The following is a 16,309-nucleotide window of genomic DNA, read 5'->3' on the forward strand; positions in this document are numbered from 1 at the left end:
AATTGTATAATAGTATTATTAATTAATATTATCAATTAATTTATATGTTAACTGTAAAAAAAACATCCATATCAAAACTAAATAATATTCACATCAAATATCTGTATTTTTTATAAATTATAATTTGATTTTTTTAATAACACTTTACAATAAAATTACAAATGACTGTTTTTACTTCATTGAAATCTGATTAAATTATTGGTATTTTACAGATATTTGCTGTTATTTGAAAGAAAAAGTGTTAGCGTAAGTGTTTTTTAATATAATGAATTTTTAATCTATTTATTAAACTATGATTTTACAGATTTTACCTGTTTTGTAAAATTACAAATAACTGGTAATATCAAAGAAAGAATTATTATTATTATTAATAACACTTTATATATAGTATACTAATATTTATAATAATACAATTATTATAAATTTATCTGTTATATTATTTTATATATTATTATAATTTACAATACTGTTATTAATGAATTAATATTTAATATTATTCATTATTAATTTACACGTTTACTGTAAAAAGAAAATTGCCAAAAAACAAACAAAAACATCCAGATCAAAACTGTAAATAAAGTCCATGTCAACTATTTTACAGATATTGGCTGTTATTTGAAATAAAAATCTTGCGTTATTTAATGTAATGCATTAAATATATTTATTCAAAAACATTTGCAAATTTTTTTACAGTTTTTTTTACAAATTTTCCTTGTTCTGTGAAATTGCCAATAACTGGTAAAATCACAGAAAATAACATATATATGTATTTATGATAAATTCTAATTTGTTATTTTACAACATTTGACAATAGAGTTACAAAATTACCATTTTTACAGTATTTAAATCAATCTAAAATATAGATATTTAAAAGACATTTGCTGCTATTTGAAAGAAAAACTCTGTGTATTAAGTATTAAAAAAACATTTGCACATTTTTTTAAACTGTTATTTTGCAGATTTTGTGTTTTTTGAAATTGCAGAAAACTGGTAACATCACAGAAAAAAAATAATTTTAAAAAAATGGCCAAAACTGTAAATAATGTCACAGAATATTTTTATTTTACAGATATTTGCTGTTATTTCATTGCTGTTATTTTACAGTTTTTTAAACATTACAGTATTCCAACATTTTAAACATAAATTATTTCTTTTACAGTTTAGCTAAAGTGATTCATTTGATTTAAAACTTTGAAACGTTCCAAGTGGAGAAATTTACTGAAGTTATATTTGTTTTTTTTAAACTCCAAAAAACAAAACAAACAAAAAAAATGGTGAAAACTTTAAATATCACAAAACGTCATTGTTGTACCGATATTTGCTGTTATTTCACTATTTCACTGCTGTTATTTTATTATGTATTGCATCTTTGATATATTCCAAGTGTAGAATTTACTAAAGTTATCTCTATTTTTATTTTTTAGGGAAAAAAATTATACTCTTTTAACCCTCCTGTTGTCTTCATTTACGGGCACCAAAAAATATTGTTTCCTTGTCTGAAAAAAATCCAAAACTTCTGCAAAAAAATTCCCCAAATTTCTGAAAATTTGCAAAACCTTCAGGAAGAAAATTCCAATAATTCCTTAAAAGTTTCCCTTAAAAGTTTTTTTTTTTTTTTTTTTAAAGACCCCCCAAATTTGGCAAGAAAATTCTTGTAAATATTTTCAAAAAATGTGTAAAAATCTTCCAAAAAAATCCTAAAAATATCTAAACTGATTCTATATATATCAGTAAAACTCCAGATATTTTCTTTAAGAACATTCACATAAAAATCAACCAAAATCCAGCGAAAGTCGTTGGATTTTGGTTGATTTTCTTGTGAATGTTCTTAAGAAACAATTTTTAAAATTTTTTTCCACCAAAAAATGGTCAAAGATTTCCCAAAAATTTTGAAAATGTGGACATCAGAACTTTATTGTGAAAATATATATTTTTTCTCCACATTTTCAAACTTTAAAGCAGGTCAATTTTGACCTATAGGGCAACACAAGGATTAAAAAAAATGCAAAAATGCAGATTTTCCAACCTATACATAATCCTACTGTCTTAAATTTAAATAAAAAGAGAAAAAACTAACAAAATATCATGATTTTACAGATATTTGCTGTTATTTCATTATTCTACTGAAAAGATAAATAAATCTGAATGCTGCAGCTGAGATGTGAAAACTAAACAAGGAACTAGTAATATACTAGAACTCGAGCTAAATAAAGCAGATTTTTATGAAATTTTGAGGCTAGTTTCTGGTAAAATTAGCTGAAAATCCCAGAAACTCCAGCATCACCTCTAGTTATTTGTGTCTTTGGAGCACAGAGCAGCAGACAGACAATCTAATCTGAGCATTGAAGCTCTTGGTTTCTCTTTAAACCTGAACCGAACCCCCCACCTCCTCCGCTCCGGACTAATCCTGAGCTCCAACCTTTGATTTTAACTTCATCTTTCTGCCCTGATCCCTCCGTCTGCGGAGCAGCGAGCCGGCCGAGGGGATAAAGTGACTAGTCAGCTTCCTGCTGCTTCTCCCTCCTTGTTCTTTGTTGGCTTTCGGCCCTCCAGCCTGATTCTTTGCTCCCTACATGCGCACACATGTTATGATATGCACCGTCTGCACACGTTATATGCGTGTGTGTGGTTTGATCTGGTTTCCTGGTGGAGTCCATTGTGTCTGGGCAGGAAACAGCTAATCCAGTCAGATCCAGCCCAGTCAGGGATCTGCTGCTCGTATAATCTGACTGGCAGGAGCTCCACGATGGGAAATAGAAATAAAAACCTGTCTTCTGCTGAGGGTCTCCTCGCTGAGGCCTTAAATTCAAGTGTTTATGTGAAGTTGGGGGAGTTTAGTTCCTGCGTTTGTTGGTCAGGTGAGGCCTTCTGAAGGAAGGAAGATTTATGAGAACTGTTCTCATGTCCAACAGAAAATTTGACATTTTTAGTACAAAATAACAAGTTTCAGAGAGTAAACTCCTCTCTGCAGACACTGTTTTGGCCTGATTTTACAAACCTGTACGTAATCCTAAATTTAAATAAATAAAAAATAACAGTCCAAAACTGTAAATAATATCACAGAATATCATTATTTTACAGATACTGACGGTTATTTCATTGCTGTTATTTTACTATATTTTTTATATATTTTATTTAATGTTACAGTATTCCAAACGTATGCTATCTACCTACCTACCTTCCTGCCTGCCTGCCTTCTTACTGACTTACCAACGTACCTTCCTACCCACCCCCTCTACCATACTACCTACAGACCTACCCACCTTCCTGCCTACCTTCTTACTGACTTACCAACCTACCAACCGACCTTCCTACCTACCTACTCCCCTACCGATCTACCTTCCTACCTACCTACATACATACCTACCTTCCGACCTACCTACTATCCTGCCTTCCTATCTACCTTCCTTCTGATTTACCTACATACCTTCCTACCTACGACCTACTGACTTACATTCATATCTTCCTACCTATTGACCTACCTACCTACCTACCTACCTTCCTACCTACTGCCCTGCCAGCTTACCTACCAACCTTCCTGCCTACCTACCTTCCTACCTACCAACCTACCTACCTACCTACCTTCCTACCTATCTACTTACCAACTACCTACCTACCTACCTATCAGTCTTTTTACCCAATCACCCTTGTATCTTCCTACCATCCTACCTACCTTCCTACCAACCTACCTTCCTACCAACCTACCTACCTTCCTACCTACCTACCTACCAACCTACCTACCTACCTACCTACCTTCCTACCTACCTACCTACCAACCTACCTACCTACCTACCTACCTTCCTACCTACCTACCTACCAATCTACCTACCTACCTACCTACCTACCTTCCTACCTACCTACCTACCAACCTACCTACCTACCTACCTACCTTCCTACCTACCTACCTACCTACCAATCTACCTACCTACCTACCAATCTACCTACCTACCTACCTACCTACCTTCCTACCTATCTATCAACCAATTCTTTGTAAAAATACTCAACAAAACCCATGCCAATGATGACATCAACTGATAAAAAATGCAATTAACAAATGTAAATAAACAGAAATACACCTGTGAATCGTGTACTATGAACAGTTGTCATCAAAATACAGTCATATAACTGGTAATACACTAAAAATTGGTAAACTGAGGACCTCCTGTATATTAACTGACCCTTAATAGAAGACTAACACATGATTGTTATGTAAATACATGACAACCTCAGAGCATAAAAGTGATTTTACTGTAACAATAGACATTGAATTTTGTCTTTTTCATTACATAAAAAAGATACTTGTACAAGAAAAGGCACAAATTGGGGAATAAGAATTCACCAAAAGGCAGGAAATTCAATGTTTGATGCTCAAAATGTCCACATCTGGTCCAGTGTTTAAAATAAAATCTACAACCAGGCAAGTAAACCAGACTAAACGGAGTCAGTCAGTGAGATAATGCTAATAAATGTACAGTTTTTCAGCACTGGGAGTTTCCTCCTGGAGAGAAAAGCGAACTCTGTGTCTTATTACGGGCCGAACTTAAAGAGAAAATATTCATAGGCTTCATTTAAATGTCCATTCTGAGAAAAACAAACACTTTTCATATTACAAGCTGACTGACAGTCTCACAGAAGATCGCCATTGATGCTACAAGCGGAGCATCGTGTCCATTTTCATTGAGAAAAAATTCAATTCAGAAACGCATGAAGAAAGAAAGAAAAAAACATTTTCATTTCCTGTTTGAAAACTGTGTCCAGCGGCCGGTTTTTCTCAAACACCGAGCGTGCACGAGGCCCAGCGTGACGGCTATTCAGGCTACTTCCTATTTCGGCATTGGCTGATGATTTCACATGGACTGAAGTCAGCGCACACACAAACACACCGACACACACCGACACACACACTCTGCAGAATAAAGGAGGATTTCCCCATTTCTTCCATATCAGGGCTCCTTTGAAAGGCTGGACTCGGGGCTGAATGAGAGGTTTCACTGAAGCCATTCACCTCAATGATCTGCTCTGATCTACTCACAATCAACCATATCTGTCATACATGGCTGGTCCGAGACCCGGGGAGGGAGGAGGGTGAGGAGGGGGGAGGCAGGAAACTCAGCAGAGCTTATTTGTAAAGAGAAAATCTAAAGGAAACAAAGTAGAAGAGGATAAAAATGAGAGGAAACAGGAAGATGAATGTTCCTGTCCTGTCATTTTTATTCTGAACTGAATAGAATAAATGTTTTAATTCATAGATATCACCATGAAACTTCCCCAGCTGATTACTTACATGAGGTTTTCTGCAATATAATGTTTAAATCTAAAAATGAAGTATCATCTCATTACATTTACATTACAACTAGCATAAATTTCCAGGACAGAAATCTGAACACTTGAAGCTAGTTTCAATATTCTTGTTTCATTTTATCGACAAATTAAAATACTGTCAACAACCAGAAAAAAATTACGTTTTGTTCACGTTGTTCAGAACAAAATGTTCCATAAATCAGACTGTGAATTATTAATTAACATTCTAATTAAGATTGTTATTTTATTAATGCATTGTTGGATTATTGATGGAAATCTATTTATGCTAATATTTGCACTGATAATGTGCTTTAGTGTGATTTATTTCAGGGTTCTTGTTTCTTTTTGTTGCTGAATTACTTTTTGGTCTTGGAGTCACGTACTAGAATTCAAATGTACCTGTACTGTGATGTACCTGTGCAAATGGCAAAAAACTCTATTCTATTCTATTCTATTCTATTCTATTCTATTCTATTCTATTCTATTCTATTCTATTCTATTCTATTCTATTCTATTCTAAACTCCTCTGTAGAAACCCTCAGAATATAGACAGGAATAAAGCTGATAGATTTCAGCTTCTTCTTCTTCTTTTAGTTTTTATTTTAATTTTCCCCCTATTTTCTTAAAGATAATATAAAAATATTAACCATAATAAACAGGCCAAAACTGTAATTAACATCCACATCAACAATCAGTACTTTTTTTTTTTTTTTTAACAAATGGTCACTCGTGTTTTTACAATATTTGACCATTAAGATACTAAATGTTTTTACTGTTTATTTAAATCAGCAAGAAATTAAATATTTCTAAAAAAATATTTGCCAATATTTTAAAGACATTTTTAATTATTATATTTAATTAAAATTTTAAAAAATATAATTAAAGTATTTTAAAATGGTCAACAATTTTACTGACTGCTATTTCACAGATCCCTGTTTTGTTAAATTACAGATAATAGTTAATAAAATCACAGAAAAAAAACATCAATTTAGATGCTGATATGCTCAAAACTGTACATAATGTCCACAGTTAAAAAATGAGTTATTTTTATAAATAGTTATTCTCTCTTTTACAATTTTTGACCATAGCATTACAGGTTTTTACTGCATTTAAATCAGCAAAAAATATAATTTTACAGATATTTGCCATTATCTGAGCAAAAAATTGTCGGAACACTGGAACCAAGACTTAATATACTGATTAGTCTATTGACAGAACATTGAAAGCAGGGCTTGATGTATTTATTGGTCTACTGACAGAATACTGAGGGTTTTTTTCTTACAAAAATGACATTACTATGTTTCTCGATTCCAGCTTCTCTACTGGGATGATTTCCTACTTGTCATTTGAATTATTTCTCATTGATTGTTCATAATTTTCAGGTTTGGATAATGACTGTGTCACTTTGGACTCTGAGTAACCATGACAACTAATCAATAAAATGACCAGCAGATTGATCTGTTGTGAAAATGATCAGCAGTTCTGCACAGAGAAGTTAAATGAGCTCAACTTCAACCTGCTCCAACCATAAAATCCTTCATTCATTTTCTGTAATAAACCATTAATACATCAAGTTATTTTAAATGAATTTTTAAAACATTCACAGCATATGTCTTTATACAGAGATTTATACCAGTCATAGGGAGGTTTTACAACTTCTCATATATTTCTTGACTGTGCAGTATTTGTCCAGTGTGGTATTCGTACTGTTACTGCAGTAAAGGATGCGAGTACTTCCTCCACGCCCACAGCTGTAGTGTTAGAAAGTCAGCGGCGAGTGGTGGGACACAGGATGGTCTTTAGTTCTGCCTTTTCACAACCAGACAGTAATGGTATCAATTTACCATGGGCATTACCAGCATGAACACACACTCTGAGTGAGTGATCCCTCAGTTAAAGGGTGATTTCATGGGGGTCTGTCCTGAGAAAGGAGGCCAGCTAATGTGTAAATCCCTGCCTCCCTCCAGGTCCAGGTGCTGCTACGCTCCAGCGGCCGTCAAAGTCGGACTTTAACGTTAGTTCTGTGCTTCCACCTGACCGTCTGTTTTTACTGCCTCACCAGAACAGAGGATTTATTAGACAACTTTAAAGGAAACACGAGGCTGAGGTCGTCCTCGTTCCTGCTGTACAATTAAAGTGTGAAGGATAAAAATAAACACTGATTTCCACTGTGGTCCTATGAAGATGGGGTCAGGTAGAACAGCAGATGTTCACCATGAAAATACATGAAATAATAATAAGCAAAAACACTCTGGACTAACTGTTCAACCAGTTCTTTACCAGAAGTTTAGTTTCTGAGATCCAGAGAGCTGAAGAGGTGAAAGAAGCGGATTTTTACCTGTAAAACATCATGAACTAAACTACGTCTGTTGCACTATTTTCATCAATCTAATTATTCAGAATAAATAATACATTTTTACTTTAAAACACATAACTTTTTTAACTTTTCCTCCTAGTATCCATGCTACTCCAGAGTTTTAAGATCCAAAAATGAAGACTTTTGGAAACACTGCTAACCTTGTTTAATTTTCAAGTTTGTTTCAGCAGTAAAAGTCAGTAAAAGACAGAACTAGGGTCTGTTAGCTTACAGTTAGCTTCTAGGTTCTGTTAGCTTACAGTTAGCTTCTAGGTTCTGTTAGCTTACAGTTAATTTCTGGGATCTGTTAGCTCGCAGTTGAAGTCTAGGTTCTAGTAGCTGACAGCTAGCTTCTAGGTTCTGTTGGCATACAGTTAGCTTCTAGGTTCTCTTTGCACATAGCTTCTAGAGTCTGTTAGCTCACTGTTAACATCTAGGTTCTTGTAGTTCACAGTTAGCTTCTAAGTTCTGTTGGCTCACAGTTAGCTTCTTGAGTTTGTTAGCTCACCATTAGCTTCTAAGTTCTATTAGCTCTCACTTAACTTCCAGGTTTTGTTGCTCACAGTTCGCTTCTAGGTTGTGGTGGCTCACAGTTAATTTCTGGGATCTGTTAGCTCATAGTTGATGTCAGGTTCTAGTAGCTGACGGCTAGCTTCCAGGTTCTGTTGACATACAGTTAGCTTCTTGGTACTGTTGGCATACAGTTAGCTTCTAGGTTCTCTTTCCTCACTGTTAGCTTCTAGATTCTTTTAGGTCACATTTAGCCTCTAGGTTCAGTTTGCTCACAGTTAGTTTCCTGGTTCTGCCAACTCACAGTTAGCTTCTAGGTTCTGTTAGCTAACAGTTAGCTTCTAGGGCCTCTTAGCTCACAGTTAACATCTAGGTTCTATTAGTTCACAGTTAGCTTTTACGTTCTGTCATCTTACAGTTAGCTTTTAGGTTGTGTTGGCTCACAGATAGACTCAAGGTTCTAGTAGCTTACAGTTAGCTTTTAGGTTTTGTTGGCTCACAGACTCAAGGTTCTAGTAGCTTACAGTTAGCTTCTAGGTTCTGCAAGCTTACAGTTAGCTTTTAGACTGTGTTGGCTCACAGTTAGACTCAAGGTTCTAGTAGCTCACAGTTAGCTTCTAGGTTCTGCAAGCTTACAGGTAGCTTTTAGGTTGTGTTAGCTCACAGGTAGCTTTAAGGTCCTGTTAGCTCAGAGTTCACTTCTTGGTTCGAGTAGCTCACAGTTAGCTTCTAAGCCCCGTTAGCTCAGAGTTATCTTCTGGGCATAGTTATCTCAGACTTAGTGTCTAGATCCAGTTAGTTTAGTTAGCGTACAATTAGCCTCTAGATCCAGTTAGCATGGTGGGTGTTTCTAGGTCCAGTTCCTTTACAGGTAGCTTCTGAGATTCTGTTAGTTTACAGTCAGCTTCTACATCTAGATAGTTGACAAGTAGCTTCTACATTCAATTACCTTATTTTACTTTGTATTTTTTAACCCCAGCTGGCAGAATATTAGTTGCTTTTTACCAGAGACGTCAGAAAAACAACCTGCACACTTTGTTTTTGCACATTTCGAACAGTTTTAGTCTAGTTTGAGTGTTTATGTCAGTCTGACTACAGGTTTGTTATGTTCTTGTGCTGCCTCCCTGCACCTCTAATCCCTGTAACAGGGTGAAGATCATGAAGCTCCTCCGTCCTGCTCCACTCAGCCATATGTCCCATAGAGCTGCTCCCTCCTCCAATTATCATTCACATCATTTACTTAACTAGCACCTCCACCCTCCCTGCCGCCAGCCCTCCATCCATCCACCCATTCATCCATTCATGCCTTTTTGTGTTGTGATAATTGTTGCTGTTCTCATGAAAGGGATGGAGGCCAATCCTACGTGACCAACAGCATTTTGACATAATTCCTCATCTCCATTTGCAGCTCACACGCAGAGCTTTGTTAAACGACTTAAGTCTAATCATGTTTAGGCTGAGTCTGGTCACGTTTGATCGGCCACGTTATCATCAATAATTTAATCCGTTAGTGTGTATCTTAAATTCATTAACTTTAAGGATACTCAGTGTCAGCTTCATTAAATATACATACATTTAAATATACCTAGGCGGCTTATATTAATGATTGTTTTAGTATTTTAAACATCTACAGGCTTGCATTACTGCCACCAATTTTGATTATTTCAACTGCTGAATGCTACAATACCCATGAGCATTAACAAATTCAACACAGTTTGCCAGTGACAATTAAACATGCAAATTAATTTAAACTGCATGACTGTTGAATAAATTGCCATCTTTATCAGATTCACACTCACCTTTTATTTCTTCTGTTCTGATGTCTCTGATGAGATTCTTCTCCACCTTTAACATGAGCAAAATGGAGCAGATTAAACATTAGAGCAATGTTTCTGCACTAAAAGTCACTAAAAGACAGTTAGCTTCTAGGTTCTGTTAGCTTACAGTTAGCTTTTATGTTCTGTTAGCTTACAGTTAGCTTCTACGTTCTGTTAGCTTACAGTTAGCGTCTAGGTTCTGCTGGCTTCTAGGTTTTGGTTGTTTATAGTTAGCTTCTAGGTTCTGTTAACTTCTAGGTTCTGTTGGTTTGCAGTTAGCTTCTAGGTTCTGTTAGCTTACACTTAGCTTATGAGTTCTGTTGGCTCACAGTTAGCTTCTTCATCAAGTTAGCTTACAAGCTGCTTCTACATTCAGTTAGCTCATGCTTAATGTCAAGGTCCAGTAATTTTAAAGATAGCTTCCAGGATCATAGAGTTAGCTTCCAGGTTTGGTTAGCTTACAGCTTGCTTCTACACAAGCTGGTTAGCTTACAATTCACCTCTACATTCAGTTAGCTCACACTAAACACCCAGTGTCTGTAAACTTACAGTTGGCTTCCAGAACCTTGCTTCTAATTCTGTTAGACACAGAACTAGAAGCAACTAGAAGAGACACAGTGCAGTTTGATGCCACAAAGGTAACTTTAAGGAAAGGTTGCAGTTTTCAAACTTACATTTACTGCAGGTAAACAGGTTGATTAATTCAGAGCTATCAGCAGGAAGGTGAGCAGGAAGTAGACAGGTGTCAGCAGGAAGTAGACAGGTGTCAGCAGGAAGTAGAGAGGTGTCAGCAGGAAGGTGATGGCTTCAGTTTGAGTTTCTATTTTTGTCTCAATTAGATTTTTATCTCAAAAAGCACACTGTTAAGTTAAACTGCAAATATTTATGGATAAGTTGACAAGAATTGATTAAGAATTAATCACCAACTATTTTTGATAGTTGATTAATTGGTTTGAGTAGTTTTTATTACATTGTTTACAGTTGTGACCTATTTCTTTTCCTTTTATATATGATAAACATGTGAATTATTATCTTTTCCCCTCTTATTTAACTAGATATTATCTGAAACTTAACAAAACAAGCAAAAGCTGTAAAATAACCATTTTGCATATATAAACATACATTTTTCCCCAGATAACAGCAGGAATCTGTAAAATATTTTGCTGATTTAAATACAGTAAAAATAGTCTAATTTTATGGTGAAACGATGTACAAGTATGAATGACCAAATGTGGACATTAATGACAGTTTTGGCTCGTTTTTTCTTGTTTTTTATGTTAGTTTTTTTTTTTAAAGTGAATTGTAAAACAATAATTTTTTTCTATGAGTTTACTCATTGCAAGGAAAATATGCATTAAAAAACAGTAAATTCTTCAACAAAACATTCTACTACAGGGTGTCCCTAAAGTCTGGACATATAGGAAATCTCATTAACTATAATTGTTTTGCCTCCACAGATTAAATATGGCTTTTTCTAAAGAAGAAAGAGTTGAACTGGTACTTCTTAGTGGACATGTCGAAAGATAGCAGATGAATTTAATGCACGTCATCCAAGAAGGATTTCACTTGGCTTTTTCCATGATGGTGAAGGTGGTTAAAAAGTTTGAAGAAACGGGCAGAGTCATGGACGACCAAATGTATCAGCCGGAACTAAAGAATTGGTCATGGCTAAAATTCATGCTAGCCACAAAAAAATCACTTCCCTAACCCTATCCCTATCCTTTGATATGTCCATCCTTAACTATGATAGTTAATGAGATTTCCTATGTGCCCAGACTTTAGGGACGCCCTTTATTTAGTGCATCAAAAACCAAAAAAACAAACAGTGAAAACAGAACAAATAATCATATTTTCAACCCTCAGATAGTCATTGAATGTACCTTTGGTGATGTACTGTTTAAAATCTCAGTTTGAAATCATAATATTTTATTAAAACCACTTTATTTTACAGTTTAATTGCAAAATTACCAAAATGCAACCATGTATCAGTCTAAAAACTGTAAAAACAGACAGAATCGTCATATTCTCACCCTCCAATGGTCATTGAATGCATCATCACTGGGATGTGGTTCCAAATCCAAGCCTAAAGTTGTGATATTTCATCAAAATATCGCTGTTTTTTCACAAGTTTCATTTTAAAAAATTAACAAAATGCCACCATTTATCAGTCTAAAAACTGTTAAAATGGACAGAATTATCATATTTTCATTGTCCAATGGTCCTTGAATGTATCATTTGTGTGTGTGGTTTCAAATCTAAGCCTAAAGTTGTGATATTTCATCAAAATATCAACTCTTTCTTCTGTTGACAAAACCATATTCAGTCTGTGGAGGCAAAATGAATATAGTTGATGAGATTTCCTGTGTCCAGACTTGAGGGACACCCTTTATTTAGTGCATCTTCAGCAGTAACATCACAAATATAAAGTACTTCACATTGCACAGCTTCTATTTCTTTGCTGTGTCCATTTACAGCAGAATAAAGTGGAAGGATTTCCACTAAACCTGCAATAAAACCTTGGTCCCGATGTGATTCTCTGCTGAGGTTTGATGAAGGTTTTTCTATGAATTCCCGCTAAGCCGAACTGAGCCGAGCTGATTATTCCTCTGGAGTGCCTTCGCGGCTCTTTGAAGGCCCAACATTCATCCATCTCTTTCTGCCGGATCACGACTAACACCGTAATGATGTAAAGAGGCCGAGGAGGAGGGGATTTGAATTAGAGCGCCGTCTTTCTCCCTCATTGTATTTAATCGCTCTTATTGTGAGAGCAGTCAGGACACAAGGGATCCGTGGAGGAGGGACCGACCGGGTCCTTCCTGCCGCCTCTCCGGTGGCCACATCAAGGAGCGCTCAGACTGAGGAGGTTTTAATTAAAGTAGGAATTCAAAACAGGCCTCTTCTGGCTTTTCTCCGAGCCGCAGAGAGGAGTCGACGAGGAGAGGCTGTTTACAGATAAACCCGTTACCGTTCCTCGTTAGTCAATTAGCTCATTCAGGGATAATGAAAGGACTAATTAACTCCTGGTTAAAAGGCCATGGGAGCTTTGAGACGCAGAGGAAGGAACAAATCAGACCGTTAAAGCGCTCTTTAAGTGTTTCTGCAGCGACGTGATGTTCAGAAAATGGCTTTTAATTATTTAGATTGTTGCAGTTTTATTTACTTGTACACATGCAAAACATAAAAGTTCATTTAAACAGAAAAAAATGTGATAAAAAGGTGCAGAAAACCCTTAAAGGACCCTCGAGTTGCATATTTTACTCCATCAGATTTTTTCGAACAACCATCTCTGAATTACAACAATAAAACATGAACATTTATAAACACATTTCTGAAGTTTTACCTTAATATATGAAATATTTTCTGAGCTAAAATGTTTTTAAAGTTGCCCATCAACCCACTTTCAGCATGTTTTTCTTTTTTTTTTCTCCACTGGATTATTGTGCAAGTGATAAAAACTAGAAATGATAAGATTATCTAGCAGCTTCTGAACTGTATTTTTCTTAGTTTCTAAGTAATTTTTAGAGGTTTATTATGATGGACAGGAGAAATAATGGTTTTCTGGGAAGCCAAACTTAATCTAAAACTCTGCGTTTTATGGCTGTGAGTTCCTGATATTAAAACTAGCTTCTTATTGTTTCAAAATCAGCTCACGTCTCTCCATTTCAGTTTAAAATTTAACTTTTTACAGACAGAATCATCCTATTTTTGACTCTCAGATTGTCCTCGAATGCGTCATTTGTGACGCATGCTTCCAAATATAAGATTAAAATCCAAATAATTCACCAAAATCACTATTTTTTACATATTTCATCCAAAAAAAATGCTAAAAAGCCAGCATGTATCAGCCAAAAAACTGTAAAAACTAACAAAACTGTTTCTAATCTCAGATGTTCCTTGAACATATCATCTATAAGGTGTGGTTTCAAATCTAAGTTTGACATCATAATATTTCATCAAAATCCCTTTATTTTACAGGTTTCATTGAATTTTCACCAAAATGTCACCATGTATCTGTCAAAAAAATGTAAAAACAGACAGCATCGTCACATTTTCACTCTCCAGTGGTCCTTGAATGCATCATCTGTGGTACGTGGTTCCAAATCTAAGCTTAAAATTGTGATATTTCATCAAATTCTCTCTTTTTTTGTCATGTTGCATTGATAAATCACCAAAATGTCACCATGTGTCAGGCAGAAAAACAGTAAAAACAGAAAGAATCATCACATCTTCAACCCTCAGATGGTCCTTAAATGCATCATCTGTGATGTGCGTTTCCAAATACAAGATTAAAATCCTGATATTTAATCAAAATCACTTTATTTTACAGGTTTAATTTTAAAAAATCACCAAAATGCAGGCATGTATCTGTCTAAAAACTATAAAAACAGACAGAATCGTCATATTTTTCACCACCGATGGTCATTGAATGCATCATCTGTGGGATGTGTTTCCAAATCTATGGCTGAAGTTGTGATATTTCATCATTATATCTCTCTTTTTTCTTTGTACACGTTTCATTAATAAAACACCAAAATGTCACCATGTATCAGCCCCAAAAAACTGTTAAAACAGAACGGAACTTCAGATTTTCTACTCTCAGATGGTCATTGAACATATCATTTGTGCGTTTGGTTCCAAATCGTAGCTTGAAATTAGGATATTACATCAAAATCTCTGTATTTTATAGGTTTTATTGAAAAATCACCTAAATGTCACCATGTATCAACCAAAAAAAAGTAAAAACAGAGAGAATAGTCACATGTTCAAACATTACATGGTCCATGAATGTACCATTGATGATGTGCTGTTTCAAATCTAAGTTTGAAATCATAATATTTCATTAAAATCTCTCAAAAAAATCACCAAAACGCCACCATGTATCAGAGTTACTGAAACCTCAGGAGAGTGTAAATCACAAAGAACCTAAAAATCTGTGTTTCATGTTAAAATCTGACTCATTTTTAGCACTAAAATCAACTTTCTGTTGTTTTTAAGCCATCTCACATGTCTCTAACTGGGCCTTATTTACAGTTTACAAGCAAACATTTAACAGCTGGATGTTTTGCTCATTTGTAAAGATTAAAAAAACAAGATTAGAACATAAAACCGAGCAGCCAAATATAGAAAAAGTAGCTGAAAATCTGTCAAATCTGCAGCCGCTTGTTGGACATTTTCTCAATATAAAGGGACAGTAGGTTCATTTATTTGTCCTCTTCAGTGCGTTTGTCTTTATTCGGCTCTAATTTAATGTTATTCTTTTCTTCCCCTCTGATTTCGCTGCTCACTTCCTTGGAAAATGTGGTGAGAAGAGAAAGTTAGTGGGAGTTTGGTGGATTTTCAGGCTCCTTTTCAGTGGGACTCCATAAAAGAGGCAGTGAGGCGGTGATGTACCTGAGAGGAAACACACACACACACACACACACACACACACACACACACACACACACACACACACACACACACACACACCAATGGGCTGTCAAGTGCAGCTGAGAGGGGCAGAGCGAGGGGCAACAACAATGAGCCCCTGGAGCTGCAGAGTGACCCGAGGAGTGGAAGATTCAGAGAGGGTTAGTCCATCATTCACACTCCCTCTGAACAGACTCACAGGGGCAAGACAGGCAGTTCATTATCACCCAGGGGGAGAGGAGGGCAGGAGAAAGAGGGCAGGAGAAGGAGGAGAAGGTGTAAACAGATCTCCGCTGACAATTAAAACAGCAAAATAGGCTTCGGCATTAGAAGCGGCGGACAATAAAAGAGGAGCAAAGGGCAGATCCACGGGACGCAGAGGACGTCTGTCATGGTACAAAATCACGTTTAACCCTCAGGACCCCCGAAACCTGCTGCTGGCTCTGAAAGGCAGGTTATCTCTGAAAAAAAACACCAGAGTTCCACCATTTATCAGTAGAAAAAGGTTAAAACGTTTTTGACTCTCAGGTGGTCCTTGAATGCATCATCTGTAAAATGTGCTTTCAAATCTGAGCTCGGATTCATCAAAATCTCTTTTGTTACATGTTTCTTAAAACAAATCAAAAAGATGACAGCATGTATTGGCCAAAAAACTGTAAAAACAGAATGAATCGTGTAATTTCACCCTCCAATGGTCCTTGAATGCATCATCTGTGGTATTTGGTTCCAAGTCTAAGAATAAAGTTGTGATATTTCATCAAACTCTCGTTTTTTGCATGTTTCATTAAAGATTCAACAAATTTCCACTATGATTTAGCCAAAAAAAAGTTAAAACAGACAGAATTGTCACATTTTCAACTCTCAGGCGGTCCTTGAATGCATCATCTGTAAAATCTGGTTTCAAATCTGAGCTCGA

This window comes from Amphiprion ocellaris, chromosome 3 (assembly GCF_022539595.1).
Source record: "Amphiprion ocellaris isolate individual 3 ecotype Okinawa chromosome 3, ASM2253959v1, whole genome shotgun sequence".
Lineage (NCBI taxonomy): Eukaryota > Metazoa > Chordata > Actinopteri > Pomacentridae > Amphiprion > Amphiprion ocellaris.